Genomic DNA, 21,400 nt, shown 5'->3' on the forward strand with positions numbered 1-21,400 from the left:
TAAAGATACAATTACGGAAATTTTTTTTTGTTAATTTAGAGTATCCTAATTGTTTGAAAATATTTGTAATTGTTTATTTAATGTTTAAATAATAAAAACTCTAATTTTTAATAATGGTTTATTAAAATCTGTGTAAAAATATTCCATCTGAAGTATTTAAGAATTTTTTAAAATTGAGTGCATAGTCAAATAATTATTTTTAATGGAAATTATAAATAAACATTAAAAAATTATTCTTTCTAATTTTGTTCTCCTAAATAGCGTGCATTCTGTAAACATAAATTTAGGATTCCTGATATTTTAAATTTGTAAAGAATATTAATTTAGCCAAAGAAGAACGCGCATACAAACATTTTAGATTCAATATAAACCTAGTTAGTAAATAAAGTAAATATTTTCTCCTTTACTCACATAATATTTCTGTACAACATAAATTTTACTATACATAAGTTATATAAGATGTCTATGGGGCAATTATTCAACCAATCATAGCATGAAGCCTTTCCAGTTTCAATCCAATAGGTCGTTTCTGAAAAGTTAAGTCACTGCAATACTGACCTCCTTGCCTCCATCATGTCGTTGATCACAAAATCGTTGAGTTTCTATATCCATGACAGCATTTGACCCTAGTCGGGCTATTGGGAAAATTCATTACTTATTTATGTATATAATAACTTGCATGGTTATATGTTATATATATGTATATATAATTATATGAATGTACGGTATACAAAATAAATAAATAAATCAATTAAACACCCTGAATAACTTTCAATCTTCTGATCGGATTTTTATGTACTAGTTCGTATATTTTCCGAGAAATCAAATTTTTAATAAGTTAGATATTTCCACCAATTTCGCTCCAATTTTTTATTTTGCCATATAAAATTACCTTCTTCAAAATGATGTAAAAATTTGTATACCTTACGGTTCAAAATTTTTTCGACCGCAATTAAATAAAATAATAGAAAATAATAAATAGTTATTAAATCGTTTTTTGCATGGAATTATTTCCGGATAAACAAATTTTGTAATTGTGTGCAAATTTTTTTTAATTCGCTTGAAAAGTTCTCTAGATGTGGCGAAATAAGCACAAAGTAAAATTAACATTAAGGGGTCTAAGCTTTCGACCGTTCTCCTAATCAAACTATTGTAACCATATTTCCAAGATTGTAGCTAGATTGTATATTTCGGGGGTCAGAAATCATAATCCGTCCGAAAAAAAAGTATGCTTATTCAGAGAAAGTGTGTTTTTGTGTCTGATTTCGTGACTTAAAATATCATCTGCACTAATTTGAATTCACCCCTTTGAACTGCTAAGATTAAGGTCTAGTTCGTAAAAATCCGATCATTAGATCAAAAGTCATTCAGTGCTATGTTTATTTTTTGCACACTTTATGTGCTGTTATAAAAGCAAAATGAATTCCTGAAAAATCAACCTATATTTTTCTCTTCTGTTACTATTTGTTATTTATAATTATTTTAATTTCTCGTACATAGAAAGTTGTTGTTCTTGTCATTATATATTGCAAAAACTTTACAAAATATTTTTTTATTTTAATATGATATTATTGATTGATTCTAAAGATCATAAATCATGACTAATCCATAACTGTTTCTATTAAATTAGTTTTTTAAAGTTTTTATCTTTAAAACTTTGATAGATAAATTTATCCGAAATAAACAACATACCCTTAATTATTAGATCTAATCATGTAGAGAAAATGATGAAATAAAAAATAGAAAATCTGGTAACCAAGGACAATTCCCATTGAAGAACTTCTTATCTCTGAAATTTCAACGCTTACTGTTGATAAAAGTTTATACAAAAACGCAACTTTTTGAAACAAAATGTTCTAGATAGTTTGCCAAAAAAGATTAAAAAGTATCTGCAAATTCTCAAAGTAATACAGAAAGAGTGATTGATAAGTAGATATTTTCTCATCTTTTTATTTAAATATGAGATAAGCAGAATGACCTCTCTGAACCGTTTTTTTCTTTGATATTTGAATACATTCATTTGGTTTAACTGATTATTTTTTTAAACATCAAAATGAAAATTTCGTAACCCTTTTTAACTGTTGAACTTCTTACATACTTTTACGTAGCAATTCATGAATTTATTAATGCAAAAATTATTCTTTATAGTTATTATCTTTCTTCTTTTTGGTTATTCTTTATAGATATTGTTCTTTATAATTAAAAACGGTTTTGATGAAAACGTATACATTTAATTTTTTTAAAAAAACACAGTATGACACAGAACTGTTATTGGGAAGGGCAGAGGTTCGATCCTCACTTGAACCTCAAATTGTATGATACACCATCTTCTATAAGAGTGCTGTTTGCGCTATATAGCGCAGAATTGTCGGTTTGCAGGGCGACTAAATATAAAAAGGTTGGCGACTAAATATCAAAAGGTTGGTTGGCTGCCACGGACAGCCAATCATCATTTGTTTCGTCGAAAATGCACTCCGTGCTCATTTTAGCCCTTTATATCTCAACATTTCTGATTTTAATAAAAATTACTCATACATTAGAATACATCATTCTAAGCATGTAAAAAATAATAAAAAATTTACAACATAAAATAAAAAAAATTTTGGAAAAAAATTGATTGTTGCATTTCTGCAACCTTATGCAAAATGACAAAAAAGTGCTTGTTGCATTCCTGCAACATTGTGAAAAATGGCACTAAGATTGAAAGATTCAAAAATTTTAATTCATATGAAAATTTTTAAAACAGTTGTTACTTTTGTTGTAACAAAGTCCTACTCCACATTTCTCACAAATAGTTTGTGTAAATCCTTTGCATTTTGGATATTTGCATCTGATTCTTTTGTTAGCCCAATTAAGCCAGTGCCCAATATCATCTTGGCCCACTGGTTTTGGCCGACAATCGCCGAAATCGTCCTTCAAAATTTGTTGGGGCAAAGACATAGGCTTTTTGTGTATGTTGCAGATATGCAACAAGGTGATATAAAGGGTTAATACTTTTTTTTTAACGTATATGGAATTATGAATAATTTATAAAATTTAACAAATTACTTTATTTCATGCTTGTTTCTTAAAATGTTTCTTCATTTTAGAAATAAACCTTGTAATGTTAACCGTATTTTGAGAAATGTTTTATAAGAAATGTAGTGTATCTACCACTACAAAAGTACAAGTCCAATTCCCTAGTTTATAAGCTATGTTAACTCAATTCTATGTTGAGGTACCTTTTCCATAGATGAAGGTTGACATTGTCGATAACAACTCTCCCCACATTGGTGACCTTCGGACGTGATGTGAACATGCATACCTTGACAGAAACTCCCACTTCGAAATGAACACGCCTATCTTAACTGTAATAACCACTTCGATTTGAACACGCCCACCTCGATAGATTGATCACATTGAACAGTTGACTTGCTGCTTGTGACTGTGACATTGTCCTCTTCACGTTGTTGCTACTCAGTCTCGATCTCACACAACGTTGGCCTGCGTACACTCGACTGCTAATGGCAACACAGGAGCAACCACGTGAACTTCATACAGCTCTCACGATCAGCAAAAAGCATGGTGATCTTAATACAGCTCTCCCGGCTTCTCAATAAACAGCAATGAATCAACTATTGGTATCCGTTCATCGAATACTATCACGCAAAAAATTCTGGTGGGGGAGTACTGTAGTGTATCTACCACTACAAAAACACAATTCCAGTTTCCTAGCATAGAAGCCATGTTATCTCAATTCTATGTTGAGGTACCTTTTCATAGATGACGGTTGACATGGTCGAATTCTACTCTCCCCACAAGAAATGCCTTATATCACTAATATCAAAAGTTTTTTTAATTCCTTAAAATTTTAAATTTTTGAAAAAGTGACCATTCTTAAAAATGCTAATTGGCCAGTGAAGCAATTTCCACATTTTGCCCTATACTGTGAGCAATTCTGACCACATAGTCACAATTATAGTCTCGGAATTATGTAGCCTTAACCTCCATTTTCGCCCTGGCCTACAACGAGTTGTTGTAAGAATGTACTCTACTTCTTCATAAACTAAGAATTTAATTTTGAGACGGCAGTTTTTGTTAATTAGATGTTTGAAATTTGTTCGTGCTAGTGATTATGTGAGCTCTTTTACAGACTTTAATGTAAGTTTTATGAAGTTTATTTTTCAGCAATATGTTTTTTTTTTTAAATATTGAAAAAAACTCCATTTAAATGATTTATTTATAAAATTAGTTAAAATTTCATTACATTGTTGGTTCCAAAATATCAATGAATCTTCTTAAACAAAGCACTAAGGTAAAAGGTGTATCTAAATATAAATTAAAATATAAATACATTAAAAGTGTTCTTAATAGAAAGCATATTTTTGCGAAAAACTTTACTTTTTAAAAAACCACATTAATGAGCATTTTTATACTTTAAATGAAATGGCTGCAAGGCGATGTTTAAAACACAAAACAAGCATGGAAAAAACTTGGTTTATGTATTCCTATTATATTAATGTTAATCTTACCCCCATCCAGAATTCCCTGTAAAATTTTAGAACATTATGATATCCAGTTTTGAATAATAGGTACATATTATGTGAAAAGTTTTACTTTAGTTTGAAAAGAACATTTAGTGTCTTTTTTAAGTTTTAATAAAATGTTTTCCAGTGGTTGTTTGTTAAATATAGCAAGCTGTTGAAGCTTGACCTATTTGATTTTATTTTGTGTTAATCATGTATTTTGTGTATCATTATCCAGATTAAACACGTTATCTTAAAAAGCATGTATTTTTTTTTAACAAAATTTAAAAACTACTGTATCTAACTCTATTTAGGGGAGAGTCGGGTACCCCCGCCCACTGTCAATTTCATATCGATAGAATATTTTTTCAAGTCAATGGGTCATCGGACATTAATTGTTATATTAAAAAAAGATTATTTTCAAAGTTTCAAGTATTTATGCAGCTGGTAACATGGTAAACAATAGTTTTGAAAATATGTTGAATACAGTAGTCATGAAATTAAGAAAAATTGGTTGAATGTTTCGATTAAACTTCATTTTAATACTAAAAAAAAATTTTTTTTAATTCATAGAGCATTAAAGTATGTAGTCTTAAGTTTAATTTGCACAAAGAAAGAAGTTTGTACGTAAAAATTTGTTCGAGAAATTACAAATTTACAAAAAAATTGGATTTCGGGTAGCCCCGCTTACATGAATGTCGGGTATAACCGCCCAATTTTATTTCGTCGATAAATGTACGGTTCCAAAGATTATTATTTTATTGCTTCAAATTTGAGTGTTATATGCATTTTTAACAGCAAATATATGTTTTAATATTATATGAAACATAAATTTATATATTTAAAAATGAAAAATTAAATATTTTTAAAATGTAATTGATATATCCAAATTAAATTTAATATCAAGAAATCCTAAATATTATGATAAGCTATTTGCTTACTTATTAATTTTCACTTATTTGTGAACGAATCAATCTACAGAAGCATTTGAATGCAATCAAAATACAAAGTGAATTTGTAATTTTATAAGAAGTATTTCATATTAAGTTTATAAGAAGAGATCAACCAAATAAGTTTATATAGAAAAACAACTATTGTTATTAATTATTGTTACTTAAATTAAATTATATTCGTTAAATATTTAATATAAATATATATTTATATTATAATATATTAATATACATTAATAATGATAAAAAGTATGACATTTGTTGTTATTAAATGATAGAATTCACCAAAAGCATATAAATATGTAATAAATAAAATAATTTTGTGATTAAAATGATAAATGAGGTTTATCTATTGTCAATATATTGGTCAGTCTCATTTACACCTGAAAAAAATAGCCAAACAACACAATTTTTGTAACTGGGCGGGGCTACCCGACACATTTTGAAAAGAGCTGAAAAACATGTTTTTTTAAATTTCTATTATTTTAAGTTTAACTATTTTTTTTTGGTTTATTCTTTTTGCATTATTTAATTAGATGATAAAACAATAGAAATATACAAAAATGTTGATTATTACTCAGTATTATACAGAAATATAAGCAATACTCCTTAAGTGAGCGAGGCTACCCGACTCTCCCCTAAATAAAAACAAACTAACATTTTGTCTAACTTTCAAAAATAAAGAAAGCCATTTAATGTTTTTACCATATTTCCATAGTTCCGCAATATTATTTGTGATAAAATACAATTCAATTATACAGTGTTGCAACGCGTATTGAATAACAAAATGTATATTGCAACACATTTATAGCATTTCTCACGTAACGTAAAAGCATAAGCAAAATTTTAATGTATCAAATGTTTTATGCTTAAATTTCACGCATTATAAAAGTAATTTCACGCCACCAGTTGATTAGTTAGTAAGGCGCGAAAATGAGCGTAGTTGTTCGATTTCACGTTTTATTCCTGAACTCATGAATAACGCTTTGCATTAATCCGCCAACTGAAACCGGAATCTATTTATATTTTCATGGAAAGCATTCTTACGTATCTTCGACATTATATTTTTTCCTCAACACCGACGTCTAAAAAACGTCCCATTTTAGAGGATGAATATATTTTTAAAGCATTTGATTACACCGAACAAAGTATTCAGTTATAATTTTTCCTGGGAAAAGATTACTTACACATAATGAACTGAGGCTCCATTGAGTATTTTATTCCGACTGAACTCTTTATTTATTCAGCATCCATGAGAGTTGTTTTACAAGAAATGTTTTTAATTTCAAATCTACAGGGTGGGATAGGTATACTTCTTAATCAGTTTTTTTTTTTTTTTTTTTAACATCCAACGTCACATTTGTAATGAGCTTTGCCGGTAGAAACTGTCCTTTATTAATTCTTTTTCCTTTTATTAATTCTTTATTATTATTTCTTTCATCATATAATATCTAAATTCATGATTATTTGAATCTCTTATCCTTATTGTAAATTGATATTTTCCGGTTCATAAGAGCACAGTACGTTTGAATGACTGATTCGTTTGAATAAATTTATCTTTGTTTTCAGCGCGAGAAAAAAAAGGATAAAAAAGTTTAAGATTAAAAACATAACTTGCAAAAACAAAATAGGCTTACAAATAATGTTTTTATTCTCAAATCTACAGGGTGAGATAGGTATACTTCTTGTAAAGTGAAAAACAATGGGTATAAACACATATAAATTTCAGATATGGACATACTATAGTTTCTGTTCTCTAAACAAGAACCTTCCTCAGTGTCTAAACACCAAATGACGGTGGGAAAGTAAAGAGTGCAAAGTGGTTTAACCAATCAGGACTGTGATGCAAGTTTGAAAAAAAAAAAAAAAAAGAAGGGTGATAAGACATAGGTTTGAGGAGGTTTGGCTGAAACCTCAGAGGATAAAAGATAAAACTAGAAGAGGTTTCCGAATATTGGAAAAGGGTAGGAAATTGGAAAGATTATTAACAAAATTATTAGAATTTTACAAAATATTTACATATTTCCGCCAAACGCCTTCACACATGTTTTTTATCCTTCTTTTTATTAAGTTATTCAAATTTGTTCCTCAGTCCTGTTTGGTTAAACAACTTTGTGCGTCTTTATCTCCTTACTTTTTAAATTTCATTTGGTATTTAAGGAACCAAATGAAATTTCAACTTGGATTCATTTGGTGTTTAACTTGGTGTTTAACTTTAAATTTTAACTTGGATTCATTTGGTGTTTAGACAATCCAAGTTCTTGGAAGAAGATTGATTGATATTGATGGAAACTTGTTTTACTTTGAGCTTGGATTGTGTAAACGATCATCCAAGTACTTGGTCCAAGTCCTTGGACGATAGTAGAGCATGTTCTACTTTCCATCCATGTTTTTCCTCCCTTAACCAATCAGCGTCTTAGGTTTTGTGACATCACCAAGCAGGCATCAGCTTATGAAATTTTGTTGTCTGTTTTCGTATATTTTAGTCCAAATAAATTAATCTGTTATGGTCTATTTGTGTTATTATGATTTTATTTGAATTTGTTTAGTAATTTTAAATTCATGTAAGTAAGATTTTATAATGTTGGATATGAGTAATGAGCATGCGCAAGTTTTTCTTCCGACCAATCAGTGACATTCAAGAACTTGGATAGTGTCGACGAATCATCCAATTTTTTGGACAGAGAAGTTCCTCCAATTTCTCGGATTCAAGAACTTGGACCGTGTAAACCGGCCTTAAGACCCAGAAGAAGGTTCTTGCTTAAAGAACCGAAACTATAATATTTCCATTTCTGCAATTTGTTTGTGCTTTATTCACGTTATTTTTCTCTGTAGTGTACAAAGCACAAAATACACCCTATCTCTTAAGTATTATCAGTAATCAGATTCTTTTTCCTTTCAGCATAACATTTGCAACGAGCTTTGCTAATATAAACTGTCCTTTATTAATTCTTTATTATTATTATTTCTTTTATCATATAATATCTAAATTCATAATTATTTGAATCACTTATACGCATTGTAAATTGATATTTTCCGACTCATAAGAACACAGAACATTCGATTGAGTGACTCTTTTGAATAAATTTTTCTTTGCTTTTGGCGAGCGAAAAAAAAAGGATGGTAATATAAAGGTTTTATGGATTAACGAACATAGTACTAATTTTAAAATTCTTACAAATGTTGGGAAAATTAACTTCTATCGACCAATTCTTTTAAGAGCAATATAATTCCTTTTGAAAAAATATTGGACAAAAAGAGTACGACGTAGAATAAAGCAGAAACTTAAATATGGTGCGATGAAGTTCGTATCGATTATGTAGTTTTGATTTTTGCTAGTTAAAATGGCGAAAATTGTCATGTTTTTCCACAGTATCGACTTCTGTAACTTAAATATAAAGATAGCTCAATGGGGTACTTATGATTAATTCCCAAAATTGTGAAAATTCAACAATATACATAAAATTCCATCGTATAGAGTTTGAGATATTCAGGAGGTTCTTTTTTCTTGGATTGGAATATAACTGTATTTTTATTTAATTGATTAATATTTGTTTATAAAAACCGAATTTATTAAATAAGAGACGTCTTAATCCTTGTATCTAATATTTTTAATTAAACATCTCAAATGAGAAGAACGGACAATAGGAAATTTATATATTAACACTTAGGCTATATAAATTGTAATTTCTGCACTTTTTAATCGAATTCCTTAATCGATTTTAATTTTGTTTAAATTGAAATTATCTAAAAGGTTAGTATATTGTCTTAGAGATTTTTTGAAAGTAAAATTATAATTTTTCGACAGTAAATTGCTTTACGAGCTAGAGTAACATCCTAAGCAACAGTGCGGTTACTTTTCAATAAAAATCCGAAAATCACTTTTTTAATCCTGGATATCAATTACAGAAGTCATAAATGTTGGAAAAAATAATTTGGTGCTGTGACTGCCTCATCTGGAAAATGTACAGTTTTTTGTGGCATTTTTATAACTGGGGTTAAATTCCGAAGACTACAATAAATATCAGTATATGCGCATACCTAGAAGCTCGTAAAATGCCTACTTCATCCTCCAATCAACAATAAAACATCTAATTTATATGCTCAGGGCAACTATTCTAAGTTGCCCTTCAAAGAATTAAGTATCAAAATACCGTCACTTACTAACTTTACAGTTCTGGCGAAAAATCGCATCCGACTATTCGAGCAACTAAAAAGATATAAATTCAAGAATTCAACGGTGTCGCTTTATTTTTTATGGTGATTTTTTTCCCTTTTCCCACAGTTGATTTCAGTTGACGTAAATCTGCTAGTTTATGAGTTTGAAAATGTCTTATAGATGCAACAACAAAGAAATGATTGTGTGCATTTAAAAACGTAGGAGTAACTTTTTAAGAACTTTTAAAAATGAATGAAACAAATGGATTCCCTTGAAATAAAAAAAATATGTACATTTGTACGTCTGTATAAATCAGTGAAATAGTATTTTTTTCATAATTTTTTTCTATATATGTGCTTATATAAATAAAAATTAAAAACTAACGCAAATATCGTTTCTTTTTATATTTCAAAAATAAAATAATTGCCGTCTCCGACTACGTTTCTTAAGATTTTGGTCGCGTGTGCTTTTTATTCTCATATAGCAAAAACTATTTTCAGAAAAAATATTGAACTTTTTATATTCTTTAGGAGAAGTTTAGGGGACATTCTGATTTGGAAATGTTATTGATATGAATTTTGTGAAATAGTATTTTTTCTTAATTTTTTTCTGCGTATGTGCTTATATAAATAAAAATTAAAAAAATATTCTATTAAATTTATTCTCATATAGTAAAAGCTATTTTCAGAAAAAATATTGAACTTCTTATATTCTTTAGGAGAAGTTTAGGGGACATTCTGATTTGGAAATGTTATTGATATGAATTTTGTGAAATAGTATTTTTTTCTTAATTTTTTTCTGTGTATGTGCTTATAAAAATAAAAATTAAAAACTAACACAAATATCGTTTCTTTATGTTTCAAAAATAAAATAATTGCCGTCACCGACTACGTTACTTAAGATTTTCGTCGCACGTGCTTTTTATTCTCATATAGTAAAAACTATTTTCAGAAAAAATATTTTATTCTGAAAAAATATTTTATTCAGAAAAAATATTTTATTCATTACTTTTTATATTCTTAAGGAGAAGTTTAGGGGACATTCTGATTTGGAAATGTTATTGATATAAATTTTGGTTTTTGAGTTACTTTTGTGTTAAAGTTGAAGTTTTTTATTTTATTTTTTATTTTATTTTGCAGCTTAAAACTATAGTTTTTTGCATGTACTTTTGTGCCTGAAGGTGTGTGACGCATCCATTATGTTTAAAAAAAATTAAATTGGTGACAGTTTATGACTGTTTTATTTCATTAAACAAAACCGTTGTTAAAATGGAAAATTAGACGTATCGCACAGAGTGAAAAAAATAATAAACGTACCACTCTGAATAACTTTTGATCTAATGATCGGATTGTCACTTTCTAGATTTCAATCTTAATGGTTCGAGAGGAGGACCTCAAATGTGTTAATCAGATAGAGCTGACGATATTTTAAGTTATGAACTAGCGCTAAAACTAGCTTTCTCTGCATTAACATATCTTTTTTTCGACAGATTTGGATTTCTGATCCCCAATGATCTCGAGAACTTACAAAGCAAATTAAAAAAAATTTCCTCAAAATTATTAAACTCGTTTATTCAAAGATAATTCCAAGCAAAAAAATGTTTATTACTTTTTGTTATTTAAATTTAATAATGGTTCAAAAAATTTGAATTGTAAGATATCGGTCGAATAGTTCGTGAGAAATCAAATTTAAAATCGTCTTGATTTTGTAATTTAAAATATCGTCCGCACTACCTTCAAAAAAGATAAAGATTAAGTCCCAGATCGTGAAAATCTAATTTTTAGATCAAAAAATATTCAGAGTGATCCGTTTTTTATTTTGAGTTCTGTACACACTATATCAATACTCCCATGGGGTCGTATAAAGGAAAATAAAATTTAGAATGACACTTGAAAAAGATTTATTCACTATTAATTACACAATGCTTTAGTTTTACAAGTTTTATGTAGTGTAGTAGTAGTCGCACTAGAGCTGCACAATGGGCTATTGGCGACGGTCTGGGAAACATCCCTGAGGATGATCCGAAGACATGCCATCACAATTTTGGTTATCATCGCTTCGGTAGCCTGACGACCTGCACGCGAAGTCGAGCACTTTTCGGTAGAACAGTTTAATGAGGACAAGTTTTATGAATAATGAACTTCCAAATACAAAAATAGTAAAATTCTTTATTCACTTCCTATTTGATCAATATTTTTCTCCAACTTAGAAAACAATATTTAAATATCATATTACTTTAATGGCGTGGTCTTATTAAAGATTAAAGTTTTTAATTATGACAATTTGTTTTGGTTACATTTCAAGATTAAAAGTTATACGTTTAAACATATCACTTTGATGACATGGTCTAATGAAACATTCATGTTTCTACTAATGTAAATTAGTTTTGAATAATTTTTTAATCTTAAAATTTGTATGTTTAAACACGTTTATGTAATTTGTATGACGTAGTCTGAAGAGACAGTCATGTATCTGCTAATTGTCAATTTCTTCAAAATTAATTGAAGAAAAAATTAGTTGAATGAATTAAGTAATGCCAATTTCTTTTAATTTAAATTCAGGTTTAAAATAAAATATTTAGTATCCTTCTAAAAAGCATAAATGTGTTCACTTTAATATGGAAGTCATAGAACTATATTAACATTTTATTTTTATATCCGTCTTAATTTTTACTAATGTTAAAAAAAAATTTAAAAAAAAAACTTATAACACAAAGAAAGAGAGAGACATTTCCAAATAACATATTTACTCTTGAAAAACATACAATTATTAAATTTCTTCTGATTCAGTATTTTTATTGTTCTAATTTACTAAGACATTATTAGAAGGTAACACTTTCATAGCAGAAGAATGTTAAGACCTTTTAGTTAAAACAACATTACTTAACATTTCAAACTTGAAGCCAAGAGTCAATCTTCCGCTAAACAACAAAATAATATAATACATTCTTTTAAAAAAAAATATCTTAAAGGCTTTTTATAGGCGGCATACTTTGCCTCCTTTTGGCAAATTTCCATTCACTTTATAGTTTCAGAACGAATTCTCAATTGTTTAGGTAAAGGCTGTAGTTGCAAAAGCAAAATAACTGAGTAATAAATAATGTGTATAATTCACGTAAGCATTACTTAATTAATTTATTATTTCTTTAATGTAATTTGCTTGGTTTCGATTAAATAAAAATTGGTTTTAAACATGCTCTGAGGGAAAAAAGAACTACAAAATATTTCTGTAACCTATTAAAAAATGTGAATTATAAGTGAAGGAATTTTATTTATATTTTATTTTTTCTCTAGTTAACCTTTTGCATAGGTTTTAGCTGTTCATTTTTATTTTACACACAAAGGTATCCGAATAAAGTTGCTAAGTAGCCAAAAAAACATTTATTATATCTACATATCATGTTAAATTTTATACATTAAAACGTGAAGCAATATGCTTCATAATAAGGTTAGAATATAGAGGAGAAATGTAAATAAAGCGCACACAACACGATGATTTTTGTCCTCAGAATGAAACCACGTGATTGACGAATAAGGAGAGAAATATTCTTTCATCCGCTTCTCCTTGTTATTTTAATGAAAGAAAATCGATGCTGGAATTTTAAAGCCTAAAATCTTAAAATATGGTGATTTTTTGTACTGCATTTAGTTAAACAGAAAAATTTGTCAAAGGTATGAACTTACACATTTCATCTAACCCTCTTTGGACATTTGTTTTATTTACTATATAAATGAACATGCTGCTTTTCCTTAAAATGTATGAATATCAATTGTTCCATTTTATTCATTCTAAACTCCAATTATATGCCTTTAAAACTATCAACCAAGTGAATATAAACAAACAGGAACACAACAGGTTTTTTTTTTTGAACTTTAGGGCTAAAATGCAGTAGGCGAAGCTTTGGCAACATTTCTTCCTTGCTTTAAAAGATACATTTTTGAAATTTTTAAAACTTTTTACAAGTTTTAAAAAATTCGAAGAAGACGAAGAAAAGTAACAGCGGGATTATAACTCTATGGGTCGGGCCTTGACGTTGAACTTTCATCTCTATAAATCTATTTAATTTTATTCTAAATTGTAGATCTATATATTTTTTATGCTTGTAAACATTGTAGGTATCTACTTACAAAACCTTCTTGAACCATTTTTTTAAATAAAATATCTTTTTTTTCATACAATTGTTATGAATTAATAGAAAATTGATTTTTTACTAGAGAGACTGTTACAAACAAAATATAGTGAAATTCCAATATGAAATTTCATGACCAACAGTTACAAATTATTTTTTTTATTTGAAAATCAGCTTGTAATCGTTTCTTCTACTATTTTTCTTCTATTTCCTTCTTCCACAACAAAAGTTAATGAATTTTGTCCATTTCATGGATTTTTTACTAGGATAACTAAATAAAAATTCTCTACTGTGGGAATTATTGTCAAAAAAAATACAAAATAAAATAAATAAAAATAAATAAAAAAAGACTGCAGCATTTTTTATTAAACATTTTTTAGTTTTATTTTAATCTTTTGAGCGGCATATTAAATATTAGTAAAGATTTAAAAAAATATTGCGCATTTTTTTAAATATTTAAAAAAATATTGCGAAATATCTGATCGTATAGCACTAGTATCTGACACACTGTAAAAAATAAAAAATGGATGCTTAAATTTCATTAAACTTTCTTCTCTTTTGACGAAACAATTTCCTGGTATATGCTCCGAGCAAACATTTCGTCGAAGTGATGAAATAACTGTCGTCACTTCTTCGAGGAAACGAATTTTGTCAAAATTAAACAAGTATTTCGTAATTATATTTTTTCCGAAAAAAAAAACTTGTTGTGCCTAATGCTTTTTCTAACAATCACTTTATCGGGGTCACCATGCAGGTAGATCAGTGTTTCTCAAACAGAGGTAAAAAACACCCATGCCCGAAGCGGGATTCGAACTTCGAATCTTCCAGGTCTGTCGTCTGAAACGTAACTTTATTTTTGATGATCTAGTCTTCATTCTAGTTTCGCCATTCTAGTTACCAATTTCAAACAATGCAACTACGATGAGGTTCCGTCATTAAGGAAATATTTTGTCATATATTAGGGAGTTCGTGTTTCGTCACAAATCACTTGATTTCGTGACGAAATGATTCTTCAATTCGTGATTTCGTGACGAAATGGCGCAAATAGAGTCTGCTTATCAAATTTCTCTTTTCAAATTTAGTAATATTTTATTATATTAAAGGTGTTTTTTGAAAAGCTATTGACTTAACATTAGATGCTGGCTGGTATTTCCAACAATCTGAAAAATTTCCAGTGATTTGGTCAATTTGTTCTCTAGCTGTGTCTGTCGACTTGGAAAATACAAATTTGAAAAATTCAAGTTTAAATTGAACTTAAGGCTATAAGCATAAACAGAATACACTTTAATAATTCAGGTGGACATTAAAAATATTAGAGATTTAATGCTACAAAGACATTAAATTAAAATTTTGTTCATTAAGAAAATAGACTGTTGATATTTAAATGATACTAATTTGAAAAAAAAAACTTCTAAATTATAGACTTTAAGAATAAGTTAAAATTTTAACAAAAGCATGAAAGCTTTCTTTCTTACATACTTTATAAATGACTTAACTTTTGTAATTGGCTATAGCAGGATGTTCAATACAAAAACTAATTTTTCTTAAAAAGGAATCATTTTTTTTCTTTTCGTTTGGCATCACGTCAGACGTTTTTAGAAAACTGTGATAATTCATATTCTCATTTTTATCATCAATGCTTGGCAGCAACTAATCATGGCGGGGATTTAGCTACATTCTATTTTCTTCTCCTTGCTGCGCATGCGTTGTATATTCTGCGCTTTTTTTGACTGTGAATTCAGTTTTAAACGTTTCTTTAATTAAAAATAAAAAAAAAACTCTATTCCATTTCTCGAAAATTGGACTTCAAAACGGAAAATTTTAAGATGGTAATGAATAAAAAACACACAAAAATCGATAGATTTTTTTTTTTTAAAGTAAAAGAAAAAACTTATTTACAATTCGAGAGCGCGACGATCTATAGGGGTTGTTATTTGAGACGAATGACTTCTAGCAGAACAGAACGACCATCAGTTGCACTGGAGATTTATTCAGTGTAGCATGGTAACGTTTGCGGCTTATTAAATTTAAGAATAGAAAAATTTTCGATATTCTTTCTTATGCAAGCGAAAACAAAATGGAATCTCATTTTTTTTAAAGAAGGAGCATCCCAAACACATCGGGAAAATATTTGTTAATATACAGAAAAAAATATGCATCTTATCTTCTTATTAGAGTAAAAACCTAATGCCTGTGAAATCATTATACTAAATTCAATGATCTAATATTAAATATTCTGAATCAGACGTAGAAAACCATTCTGTAGAGATCTATCATCAAATTAAAAAAAATTTTTATATATTTACAGGTAAATTTTTTGTTATAAAAATCATAACACTTACTTGTTTTATAAATTCGGAGAACTGCAAAATGACAAGTTCTTCATTTGAAAATTTTATTTTCAAATAATGTATACATAGATTATCCCTTCATTACATTACGATGAAGAAAACGATAAAAATTTATTAATAATACACACAAGTGATACTATTTCAAGTAATTCGGATGATATAGATACAGAAACATATAATATTCTCTGAAGAAGAAGCATATTCTAGAATTATTTCAGTTCTGCACGTTCTGAAATCCCATTTATTCATTAGAATGAAGTTGTTCAACTTCATCACTAAAGTGAAGACAATATTGACTTCACTTTAATTTACAATGAATTGAAGACAAAAATGTATTTTGCCGTCATACATACATCTGTAACAGAATGGGATCATGAAATCGGAAGTTATCAGATGCATGTTTGTTGATAATGGAAAGGAAAAAGTAAATTGAAAAATTGTTCTGAAATGTTGCACGCGTTATGCTTCCAAACGATTTACCAATATTCTGGGTGGTTTTTGAAGTTCTTCTGCATTTTCCTTAAGGAAATTTTGCTTCTTATTTGCTGCTGAGAAAAATGGCGTCATTCAAATGGCGATAGAGCTAAAATCAATGGCGATAGAGCTAAATAAAAACTTAATAAATAAAAGCCTGAAAAAACCCTCTCCGCTAGAGGGCGTATTCAAGCGTTGCGACTGCGAATAGTCTAATATTAGTCATTGTAAGCAGTTATCGGATAGATAAATTTGAGAATGAAAAGAAGACTTTTAAAATAAATAAAGCTCATCAAAAATATAGTTCGTAACAATACAAAATCGAAATAGGTGTCTACATCCATGAAAAAATTTCGTAACTGTAAGTAGTCCTGCTTCCCCACACACGTCAAAAGACATGGAGTTCTTTATTACATGCAGAAATTCCGCTGAGTGGCAACATTAAAAAGAAATCGTTTTCATTTAAATAATAAAATCAACAATAGCTTTAAATAAAAATTGAAAAGAAACTCAAACGATTGTTAAAGAATATCCAAGTACCAGCTACTGAAAACCATATTATTTTGGCTGTTCTAAGCTTGCAAATGGTTCCTTATTATCACATTAGTCTGCCAACAAATATTCTATTATTTATAATGAAAATTTAATAGTGTTGAATGACTTCAAATTTAAGAAGGTTTCAGGAGGCTTAAGTTTTTTCAAGTATGTAATATCCATTCTGGTTCCAATTATATTCATAAGTTAACTAAAAATAATTTTATTAATAAAATCCCTCGTTGAGTCATTATAGAACGATTTTTGGCCAAATAAAAGAAAATAATGCATAGAAACTATTTACAATAGGAGTAAACGATTTTAAATAAAAATGTAATGACAACTTATGTCAATTTAAATCAAAAATAATTCATCTCACTTCGCTTATTTAAAAAAAGCTCAATATTTCTGAAGCAACAAAAGAAATTCAGTAGTAAATTTTATTTATTTATTATTGTCTTAATTAGCGCTAACTCTTATAAGATAACTCAAAAGATTGTAGTAATTTAAAAAAACATTTAAACTTTTATTATAAGTTTTTTTGAAATTTCTTTCTAATAATATAAAATAATTTTATAAATAAACTTGTTGTTCTAAAATTAGAAATAAATTTTCAACTTATAAATTGAAAACCAAATGCCTATTTAGTTTAAATCAGTACCAGGGAATACGAGGTAGCTTCCATTTAAAAAAAATAATAAAAAAAACTCTTCCTATTTTAATCGACAATTAATCTTATCGGCATACAATCTAACTTTCAATTTTATTAATATATTATTTAACTTCGGCAATAAATAATTTATTTAAATAATCAGATTGTTTCAGAATTAAATTTAAATTATAAATAATACTTGAAATTTAAATCTTTGAGAAAGAAAATTATACGAGAAATATTAAAATATGAAAAGTTTAATTTGATTTTTATTAATTTATTTAGCATATTATTTGTTATAATATTTTTACTTATTAAATTTATTTCAAAATAAATTATATCAAATTTATGTTAAATTATTATGTTTTAAATTTTTACTAATTACTATTTATATGTTTTCTATAAAAAATAATGCATATCCAGCGATGAGCCATAATTTTATCCTAAATGAGACAAAATTTATTTACTGATATGATTATTCTTTTTAAATATTTTTTCGTTAGTGTTTTATACATTTAAAGAAAGTTTAAAAATAGTTTCTTATGTCTTTCAAACTCTTTATCTATTCATCTTACCAAATTATGTTTATTTATTTCTTCTCAGTTTTGTATCTCTTAGAGTGGTGACCTTAATCATGTCATACTTTTTTTAATTTTTCTAAGTTTTCTATGTGCTTGAAAATACAAATACAATTTTACTGCGGAGCAGATAAAACGCAGATAAAAAGAAAGGGGAAAAAAAAGTAAAATGTAAAGTAATATTGATATCGTCATATTTTGTTTTTAATTATTTTTTTTATTTATTATTTTTTTATGAATGTTCACTTTATGAAGAAAAACACTCGCTTTGAAATTTGCAGCTGCGTTAAGTGCAAGCTTTCATGAGCTGTTTTATTAGTGTAGAAAAGGGGTTATCTACAAATTAGAAGACATAGATTTTTTTTTTCGTAAATTGTTTTTACATATATTTTTATTTCTTTTTTCTAATTTGGATTATGGCATTATTGAATGTATACCATTACATTATAAACTGTATATATGAGAACTTTTTTATCAATATTATGAACATAATTTATTATAATGCATAAAACGAGGGACTTATTTCAAACAGCAAGCTAACTGTTTTATTTTTTGAAACACGAAGCTAAGACAGGCAGTAGCTAAAGTCACACTATAATTCCAAAACTTATTAATAGTGCTTTACAAGGCTCCAACCACCTGGAATACCTGGAAGGATATTCAGAAGGTCATTCATGGCAGCTTTTTAATGAGTGCAAGTTAACGCCTTTAACTAGTTAACTAGTTTTAAATAAATGAAAGTTAACGCTAGAAAAATCGACGGGGACAAAATTTATTGTTTTTGAATTTCGAATTTCCATTGTCTTGATATCTTGATAAGTATTACCTTTCTTTATTTATTACCAACAGAAAATGCCGTTTCCCCTGATAAAAAATAGAAAAGATAATGCTATTTATCTTTCAAGATTTGTGAACTAACGAAAAATGAAGAAAAATCTAAGTTCAATACTTCGAAGAACTTATTAAAACTTCCGTTATGTTTTAGAAAGCATGAGACTATAAATAATTTAAATCATTCAAAGTAAATCATTTTAAGCAGAGTTTCCTTTTTCTTTCCTCTATTCTTTTCAAGTAAACAGAAACTGAAACAAATAAGAATACGGGATTCCGAAAAGACGGCAGGGTGTTAAAGCCTTTCAACTAACTGAACCTAGTTAAGTGATATTTCTCGTAAATTACCTTTCTCAAAGACCACACGAGGATGGACCACATGGCTTCTGGTTATTGGTGGCAGGGTCATTGGCAGATGAAGGCGGGAACTGCGAACAAAATAAGAAGCCTTCATTACCAACCTCTGGCCTTAAAATACAACCTGCTTATAAGCTTCAGCCACTATTGATTGTGGTCTTTTTTCCCCTTTGCTATTTATTAACTGTCTTGATTACGTGCCAGGTTGCTGTCAACGCCAAGACGAATTTTTTTTTTAAGCGTTTGTTTTTGTGTAATCCTGAGAAAACCACGATTGTTGGTGGTTAAAAAACTCTTCAAGAGTGATCACGACAAGTCGTGTAATAGAAAAACCTCATATATATATTTTTTTTTAAAAAAAAAAGATCGCTTTTCCCTTCATTCCCCTCTTTGGATGTGCTATGAATGGTCACATAATGATGGGTAGAGAAAAGACAAGGTATTAGCGCGTTAATAACGTTAGCGTGTATTGAAGTAATTAGTAGGAAGGTGATGATGTATACTCAGTATAGGTTTTTTAGAGATCTCGTGACATTGGGATTACAATGTGCTTTCGAATGTTGACTGACAACACTGAGTTAAATTTTTTTTTCTTCTTTACTTCACTAAGGCTTTAATTTTGGAATGGACTTTTTTTTCCTCTTCTCAAGCTTCTGTATTTCTAAAGAATAACCTAAATAGCTGTTTTATCAATTTAAAAAAGAATCTTGGAAGAAATAATTTTACTTCTGAAGTGATTGTTAATTTGGTCAGAGATAAGTGTATGTAGTTGTTTAAAGAAACAAATATCATGCGGGTATAATGAAATTGCTTTAAAGCTTAGAAATTATTTTTTTTTCTATTATTGAGAGTGATAATAACAATTTTACATGGTTCGACTTTCGTGTGGTTAAGTTCATTATAGTATAATTATTTTCAGGAATAATTAAAAATGCTAGATTATCATCTTTTGATTTTATATACTGGCGAGTTAAAAATATATTTCATGGTAGAAAATTTAAATTCAGTATTAATTTATGATTTCTTGCCTATTAGCTTAATCTATAGTATTTTCTATGAGTAAAATAAAATAAAACAACAGTGCAAGTAGACATAAGTAATTTTAAAAAAGAAAAAAAACTATATCTTCAAAGAACATTTTTTTAACGTATTTGATGTAACGTATTATTAATATACTTGATATGTATTATAATGTAACAGTTGTAACTATTAAAATAAATGGTCATGGAATTGAGTCAAGGAAGCAAGCTTGCAAATCTCTAACCACTAGTGCTCACTCCTGTTACCAATACGCTCTTGAGCATTTGGATTAGTTGTCTTGTTGGAATACAAATTTATATTTCCTGTACCTCCTCCATATCGAAATTAGTTTATTCTGTGAAATTATTTAAGAGTCTTTATAATTAATTTATACGAAATAGGGGCTAAATTAAGTTACCCACGTACATTATATATTCCTCAAAACATAATTTCTTCCCGGAAAAAAATTGAAAAAACGTATTTCTTCTCTTTTTGCAAATCCTTTAAATAATATTACTACTAGTCTGGGCAGCCTAAATTAATTTTTTTCACCAAATAATCTATAATGAAATATATTATTTGGAAAACAATATTTTCATTGCATCAAAAATTTATATTTTGATATTTATCCGTGACTAAACGGTGTTCATTTTTTTTTAATTTTGTAACTTTGTGATGAATTTGGAGCAGTTTCTATTTCAAAAAACACACTGATATGATTCTACTTTATTGCTCAAAGAACTCTTTCTTTTGCGACATCAAGGTTTATTTCTCTTCAAATTTCATTAGAAAATATCGACCTACTTGGCTCAGTTCAAATAATATTTCTTTCTTTCCAAAGTTTGGGCTTACTAGAGTGT

General features: G+C 28.0%; 1 long non-coding RNA gene across 1 annotated transcript; it reads right to left on the reverse strand.

Moving 5' to 3' along the window:
- Positions 1–411: 411 nt before the first annotated feature.
- LOC139427130 (uncharacterized) lies at positions 412–19,669 on the reverse strand. Its single transcript, XR_011638282.2, has 2 exons — positions 19,512–19,669; positions 412–635 (listed from the first exon to the last, which is right to left on the reverse strand). It is a non-coding gene; the product is annotated as an uncharacterized LOC139427130 (long non-coding RNA).
- Positions 19,670–21,400: the final 1,731 nt, after the last annotated feature.

The sequence above is a fragment of the Parasteatoda tepidariorum genome, chromosome 11 (assembly GCF_982258835.1).
Source record: "Parasteatoda tepidariorum strain Cologne lab strain chromosome 11, Ptep-v5.0, whole genome shotgun sequence".
Classification (NCBI taxonomy): Eukaryota; Metazoa; Arthropoda; class Arachnida; order Araneae; family Theridiidae; genus Parasteatoda; species Parasteatoda tepidariorum.